Source organism: Penaeus japonicus, unplaced genomic scaffold, assembly GCF_977035675.1.
Source record: "Penaeus japonicus unplaced genomic scaffold, GWHDUDI00000001_assembly GWHDUDI00000009, whole genome shotgun sequence".
Taxonomy (NCBI): domain Eukaryota; kingdom Metazoa; phylum Arthropoda; class Malacostraca; order Decapoda; family Penaeidae; genus Penaeus; species Penaeus japonicus.
The window spans coordinates 35,980,711-35,988,210 of record NW_028234411.1 but is presented as its reverse complement, the minus strand read 5'-3'; the positions used below and the strand labels follow the sequence as shown (position 1 = coordinate 35,988,210).

General features: G+C 42.7%; 1 protein-coding gene across 4 annotated transcripts in view; it reads right to left on the bottom strand.

Moving 5' to 3' along the window:
- Fbxl7 (F-box and leucine-rich repeat protein 7) overlaps window positions 1–7,500 on the bottom strand; it is a 312,891-nt gene that overhangs the window by 238,616 nt on the left and 66,775 nt on the right. The gene's annotated exons all lie outside the window — the stretch shown is intronic.

The window sequence follows — 7,500 nt, the reverse complement described above, 5'->3', positions numbered from 1 at the left end:
TTCATCTCATAACAAGTACAGTGGATGAACACACCCCAAAAGCTCTCCCTCTCCCCCAACCCCCTCCCTACCCCCCTTCCTCTTCCCTACCCCTCCTCCTCCTTCTCCCTCCCCTGCACCCTCCCTCTACCCCGTTCCCCTTACCTCTTTCTAACGTCGTTGATATCACAGACTTATCCTACCCCCCACCCTCCCCACTACCCCACCTTCCTAAGAACTCTCTCTCTCTCCTCCCTTCCCCCATCCCTCCCCTACCCTCTCTATCCCCCCCCACTGCTCCCCCCACCCCCCACCGGCCGTTTATTTACATGTATCACCACCGTTCATCTATAAAATTACTACTAGAATAACTGACGGACTATTGCTCGGGCTAGTGATAACGCGCCTCCCTAACTCATCCGGTCACCCCAATAGCACCGGTTTTTCATGTTCCAGAACAACCAAACATGGTTAATACGGGCCAGATCGGTGCCAATCTTACATAAACCGACCCAGACGCCATCGATGTTAAACAGCGTCTCGGGGGCAGGAGAGGGACATGTCGCCGGAGTCCGTAAGATCGGTAATCCCACGGCGGATCGTCGGTTTAGCGGGTCTTAATGACGGGCCGGGTCTTGGGACATCGTTTCCGACGCTTGTTATCTCCGGAATCTGTGCGGGAGAGGACTTGGGAGGGGGAGGGGGGGGAGTAAAAGAAGGCGGATAAAGGCTGGACAATAAAAAGGTAGGAATAAAGGATGGGAGAAAGAGGGAAGGAAAGAGAGAAAAAGAGTGAGAGTAAGAAAGAGAGAGAGAGAGAGAGAGAGAGAGAGAGAGAGAGAGAGAGAGAGAGAGAGAGAGAGAGAGAGAGAGAGAGAGAGAGAGAGAGAGAGAGGAGAGAAAGAGAGGAGAGAAGAGAAGAGAGAGAGAGAGAAGAAAAGAGAAAAGAGAGAGAGAGAGAGGAGAGAAGAGAGAGAAGAGAAAAAGGAGAGAGAGAGGAGAGAAGAGAGAGAGAGAGAGAGAGAGAGAGAGGGAGAGAGAGAGAGAGAGAGAGAGAGAGAGAGAGAGAGAGAGAGAGAGGAGAGAGAGAGGAGAGAGAAAAGAGAGAGAGAGGTGAAAGAGAGAGAGAGAGAAGAGAGAGAGAGAGGAGAGAGAGAGAGAGGAGAGAGAGAAGAGAGGAGAGAGATAGAGAGAGAGAGAGAAAAGAAAGCGAAGGAGAGAGAGAGAGAGACAGAGAGAGAGAGAGAGAGAGAGAGAAAGAAAGAAGAGAGGGGAGGGAAGAGAGAGAGAGAGAGAGATTGAGAGACAGAGAGAGAGAGAGAGAAGAGAGAGAGAGAGAAGAGAGGAGAGGAGAGAGAGAGAGAGAGAGAGAGAGAAAAGAGAGAGAGAGAGAGAGAGAGAGAGAGAAGAGAGAGAGAGAGAGAGAGAGAGAGAGAGAGAGAGAGAGAGAGAGAGAGAGAGAAAGAGAGAGAGAAGATAAGAGAAAGAAAGAGAGAGAGAAGATAAGAGAAAGAAAGAGAGGGAGGGAGAGAGAGAGAGAGAGAGAGAGAGAGAGAGAGAGAGAGAGAGAGAGAGAGAGAGAGAGAGAGAGAGAGAGAGAGAGAGAGAGAGAGAGAGAGAGAGAGAGAGAGAGAGATAAAGAGAGAGAGAGAGAGAGAGAGAGAGAGATAGAGAGAGAGAGAGAGAGAAGAGAGAGGAGAAAAAGAGAGAATACGAGTATAAAAGCAGAGAGAGACAGAAGGAGAGAAAAAAAAAACTTTTTTTTCTCTTTCTTAAAGAAAAACCGAACAGAAAAAAAGACAAGCTAACGGTTGGTTAAACTCAAAAAAGTAAAAAAAAAAAAAAAAAAAAAAAAAAAAAAAAAAAAAAGTAAATTATTCCAGGAATGAGTTAAACCAAAGAAGCAGCTCCCGTGATCAAAGGTGACATCGGAACTATACCCGTAAATAACAATCTTTCAATTGGAGACCAAGAAGGTTTAATTATACATTGGCATTTCCTAAAGACATCATTATAGAAACCACAAAATAACCATACGTTCCATTAAAATTTCACAGGTAATTTGGAGAGATACAAGATCAAAAGATACAAGATAAAAAAAAGTATCTGTTATAGGGAAGATTTTTTTCATAGGGCAAAATAGCAGACGGATAAAAGAGAATATATTTGTGAAGAATATAGGGTATATGAAAGTTTGTTATTGACAAGGATACTTATTACAATAGATATATAATGATAATCGTCGTGATAACAATGATTATTGTTATCTTCACCTTTATAAAGATAATAGTTATCATTAGAACAATTATAAAAATTATTATTATTGTAATTATGAGAATAATGGTGATAGTATCCCTAATACAACTAATAAAAATGATTGACATCGCTATTATCATATCTACTAAAATAACAACAACAATTATCACCACCATCATCAATGATAATGACGATAATGATGACCAAGATCATATTGATTGTTAATGACAAAAGAAATTAAAATAATAAATACTCATATTATAATGATCATTATCAATCTTGCTATAATCAATATTTATCATCACTGTTGTTATCACATTCATTTTCTTCTTTACCATTGTGATGCATCAATTCTGTCATTACTGGTATCACGATTAGTATACTAATAATGATCATACTTACTATTATCATTATCACCATTATACATCACCATACTCCTCATCCTCCCTATGAATTTAAACAATCAATATCGTTAATACAATATCCCTATCACTAAAACCCAAAACAGTTCTACTATCAATTCTATAATGAAAATCGCAGTCACAACATAGCAACAGACAGCGATAACACACGCACGCAAAACCTCAATGGCAACAAGAATCCAACCCACAAGCATAACTCTACTGATAAAACCCCTTTCATTAATAAGGCAAACACGTACACAATATCCACCTACTAGATGGATATGAAAAAAAAAAAAAAAAAAATACATGCATAAAAATACATCTAAAAATGTTCCAAGAAAAAAAGACAGACTTCACATCCACACTCACCAGCTGCTGTACTGGAATCAACATAGTCGGTGAACAACATACCTGAAAAAAAAAACACTGTCGTAAGATATTTTAGTCGTATGAAGATTAAATATGAGAGAAAATTACTCGTATGGCTGTACCTAAACTCGTGTGTGTTTCTTTGTTTCGTTCTTACTTTGGAGACTGGGTACATGAAGAAAGAAATGAAAAGTAAGAAAACAAGAGAGAGAGAAAGAGAAAGAGAAAGAGAGATAGATAGAGAGAGAGAGAGAGCAGACAAGAGAAATCAAATATATATGTACACACACACACACACACACACACACACACACACACACACACACACACACACACACACACATATATATATATATATATATATATATATATATATATATATATATATACAAACACACGCACACTAAACACAAACATATATATACATACATATATCATCATAAACACATGTACATAAGCACCCCAAACAACACAACCAACAAAAGCCAGCGATCCTCCTGTGATAGCACCATCAAGCTTGGCGTCGTGTGATTAACTAATTTACAACACACGAGTAAATTTGCCAGACGTTATCTTCTGTGAGGATAGCGAGGTCACACTCAGGCCACGACCAAGCAACAGGTAAACAGACTCCCCCTAACCCCTACGCCCCCCCACCCCCCTTTCTCATGAACGACCAATACCAGCGTCGTTCCGTGTCTTAGTTACACGACAAGGAGGGAATCTGAGGGAGATAGACGGAAGAGTTATTGGCTAATATATATAATGCTTTGATGTGTGTACGACTGTGCGAGTGTACGTGCGTGTGTGTTTGTGTTCGTTCGAGTGTCCATGTGTGGTTACAAATCACTGACAATTTTCATTTTCTAACTACAGACTCAAAAGTAGATTCTAGCTTACTAGTCAATACCTACAGTAAGCCCTTGAGCTAAGTAAGGTTTAAGGCAATGATACTTAAACAGAACACCATAATTCAGCAAACCAATAATTTAATTTACTTCAGTTGGATAAAAATAAACTCGGTAACTTATTTCTCATAATTGCAATTTCTGACATTAAACATAAACCATTAATAAGACATGATACATCTAGGAGAAAAAAAAAAGTTCCCAAGGAATAATAATTCAGAAACGAATTCTTTCACAACACGATGCTTAAGAGATTGGACGCAACGGGTTACATTCCCATATAATAGTGCCAACGAAATACAAAAGTAATTTAAGAACAGTTAATGTAGTAATAAACATATACATGACAGAACACATTTTTACAAACGCTGCGTACTTATTCATTACAAGTAATAACTTATATCTAGCAGCGGCAAAGAACATATCCTATGCCAAGTAAACAAATCCTAAGTCTTGTTTGCGGCTGCACGAAGGAGGCATCCGCGCAGACGCGAGGCAGAGGGCCGAGGGCGGGCAGACAGGCAGGCAGACCGATGACCAGACGCCAGGAGGGTCTCGATGGATAAGCGATCAAGGCCCGTGAGACCACATGCGGAATAACGATGGTGTGTTTGATCTCTTCGCCGGCCACACGCAACACACCATATCATCCTCGCTAATTAATTAAATCTAATGACAATTAAGAAGCGGTAATGTGAGTCCGGACACCCGCGGTTCGTCCCCTACCTCGCTTAAAGGGGAAGCGCGGTTTGGATCGCCGTTTGGTGGACTCATTAACGCTTTTCTTCCTGATCTATGTATGGAAGGTTGTTGCTCCATGTGCACCTGCCAGGCCGGCAGAAAAAAGGGCACAGGCCCGCAAGGCAGCCGACGACCGACGAACAAACGGTTCATTGAAAGGGGACGAAGGCAGAACCGTAAATATCTACTCAGAAATAGATATGGTTAATTGCCAATAAAGATATGGGCAAATGTCATTAATGTACTTGCTTCGGCAGCACACTTTCACATAAAAAAACTCTTGATTACTCGACCATACGGGGGTGACTACTAATGTTGTGGGAATCAGGTATTAAGAATGCGAGTCCTAAAGATAACGTGAACCTTGCAATAAAATTATGAAAAAGACCCCAGAAAATGGTTCTAAGCTATGATTCTTGAAGCGGAAGACTTTACGGGAAGGAACTTCAAAACCTTTGAGGTGAAGCCTAATGATCCATAAAAAAAAAGAAAGAAAAGAAAAGTCTTCCAGAAGAGATTTCCAATTCCTAGACACTTCACACGAAGCAAGACACAGAAGAGCTCTTGTACCAAAGGTGGGTCTATGATCTCAAAGGTGGGTTCTCGAGGAGCAACGCGCAAGACACACAAGACCTTAAGTACCAAAATAAGACCTACGAGCAACAACACACGGAAGACCTCGAAGACCAACAGAAGGCCCACGCGCAATACACTAAAAAAAACTCGAATACCAACATCGGACCTACTCGCACGACACACAAAAAATCTCAAGTACCAACAGTAGACCTACGAGCAGCACACACGCAAGACCTCGAATACCACCATCGAACCTACTCGCAAGACACCCAAGACCTCCCCGACTTCCAGCAGAAGGTCTACGAGTCTCCGCGAGAGTCGCCCCCACCCCCCGCGCTCCCCCCAGCAATGCAGTGGAGCACCACCGAGCCTCAGAGATAAAGTTGATCGATTAATGGGACAGTCAGAAAATCCACTCCGCCTATCGTCATCCCGATCCACAAACTTTTCGCGTTTTCCTCTTCCCTTGTTTGTAGGAGAGCCTGAGAATGCCATAAAAGACAGAAACGCTGCCATTACATTGTAGATTGTGTCATAATAAAAACATGATAAACATTAAATGATAAAAGTAGTCCCCCGTATGAATCAGCTGACGAGGTCGGTGTGGTAAGGAGTGGAACGAGATATTGAAAAAGGAACGAGGACGAGAAATAGAAATTGAAATAGACATATGGTCTTGGAGGCTAATGGAAAGAGAGAGAGAGAGAGAGAGAGAGAGAGAGAGAGAGAGAGAGAGAGAGAGAGAGAGAGAGAGAGAGAGAGAGAGAGAGAGAGAGAGAGAGAGAGAGAGAGCAAAGAGAGCAGACAAGAGAAATCAAAGACTCGAGGCTTCGAATTCCGAGCCCCGACCCTGGCCGTGGGGACGGATTGCCAGCTAGACGGAGGTCGGGTTATTCCCAATCCATTACACGACCGGATGCCTGGCGTAGCGCTGTGACAGCAGTATGTAGGTTTATGTTCCCGCTTGCGCCAGGGACAATGGAGCTTTAGGTTCTCGACGTGGCTGCGAAGGGAAAAAATAATATTGATGGCAAAGTAAAACGTCCAGGAAGCAGGCGTGATGGGACGCCAAGCGGAGCGAGCTTCGAACCCGCGCTCGAACCCTGCCGATTCACAAGGAAAGAGTGAGCCCGAGTCCGGTGACCCGAGGGAAGGGCCGATCCTCTCGGGACTCAGCAGGGCGGGGGGCAGCGCGAAGAGACGGTCATCGCGTCGCGGGCGTGGGGCGGGCGATGGGAATTGGGTGTGGGCATTGGATGTGGTGGATGACCTCACATATGGGTGTGGGTGATACTCCCCTACCCTCCTTGGCTGTGACCTGGTGGGGGGGGGGGCGGGATATTTATCAAACGCATGTTTTGTTACCGTTTTTTGTGTATAGCTCTTTCGCGTACGTGGCTTACCCTTTGGAAAAACGTTTCTATCTAAATAAAAAGCTAACAACCATGGAGATTTATCAACAAATGATATGGAATGAAAATTCAATATACACATACATATGTATATATATACACATTTATATTTATATACATACATATATATGTATATATATACACATATATGTAGATACAAATACATATATATACACATATATATATATATATCAGTATACATATAAACAATAATGAAGACAATCGCTTTTATGAGTGGACGAGTTACTCTTCTGGAAAAGCCAATAAAATCTCCAACGAGAAAAATAACCAGGAACTGTGTCCAGATACTTCAGTGCTTGCGCGGGTCGACAATGGGCAGATTATGATGGGAACGGAAATGAAAATATTCCCCCAAAATGATATTCTGCTCTTTGAGTTCACGATGTCACCCTGTTCAGATCTGGTTAGATTAAGTTAGGTAAGGATAGGCGGCCGTATCCCTAATTCTTTGTCAGTGTCACTGTCATCGTACCGATACGACCGTCGGAAGGTGAGAAAAACAATGACGATGCCGTAATAAATTTGATTTTTGAACACTTGCCTTCGTCATCTACCCCCCCCCCTCCCCAGACGAAGGGCGTGGCAATCGTTCCAATATCGTTTCGTTAAATGCGTTAGGACATGCGAATATAATGCGACTTGGGGTACGATTATGCGACGATGACGGCGAAGACCACGGAGCGAAAATGACTAGGGGATACGGCTAATGGTACGGCAGGATAGGATAGGATACGCCATAGTTTGATTAAGTTGGGTTAGGATATAGTACGACGGAATAAGATAGGACAGGTCATCCAGTTAGCTTAAGTTGGGTTAGGATATGATACGACAGGA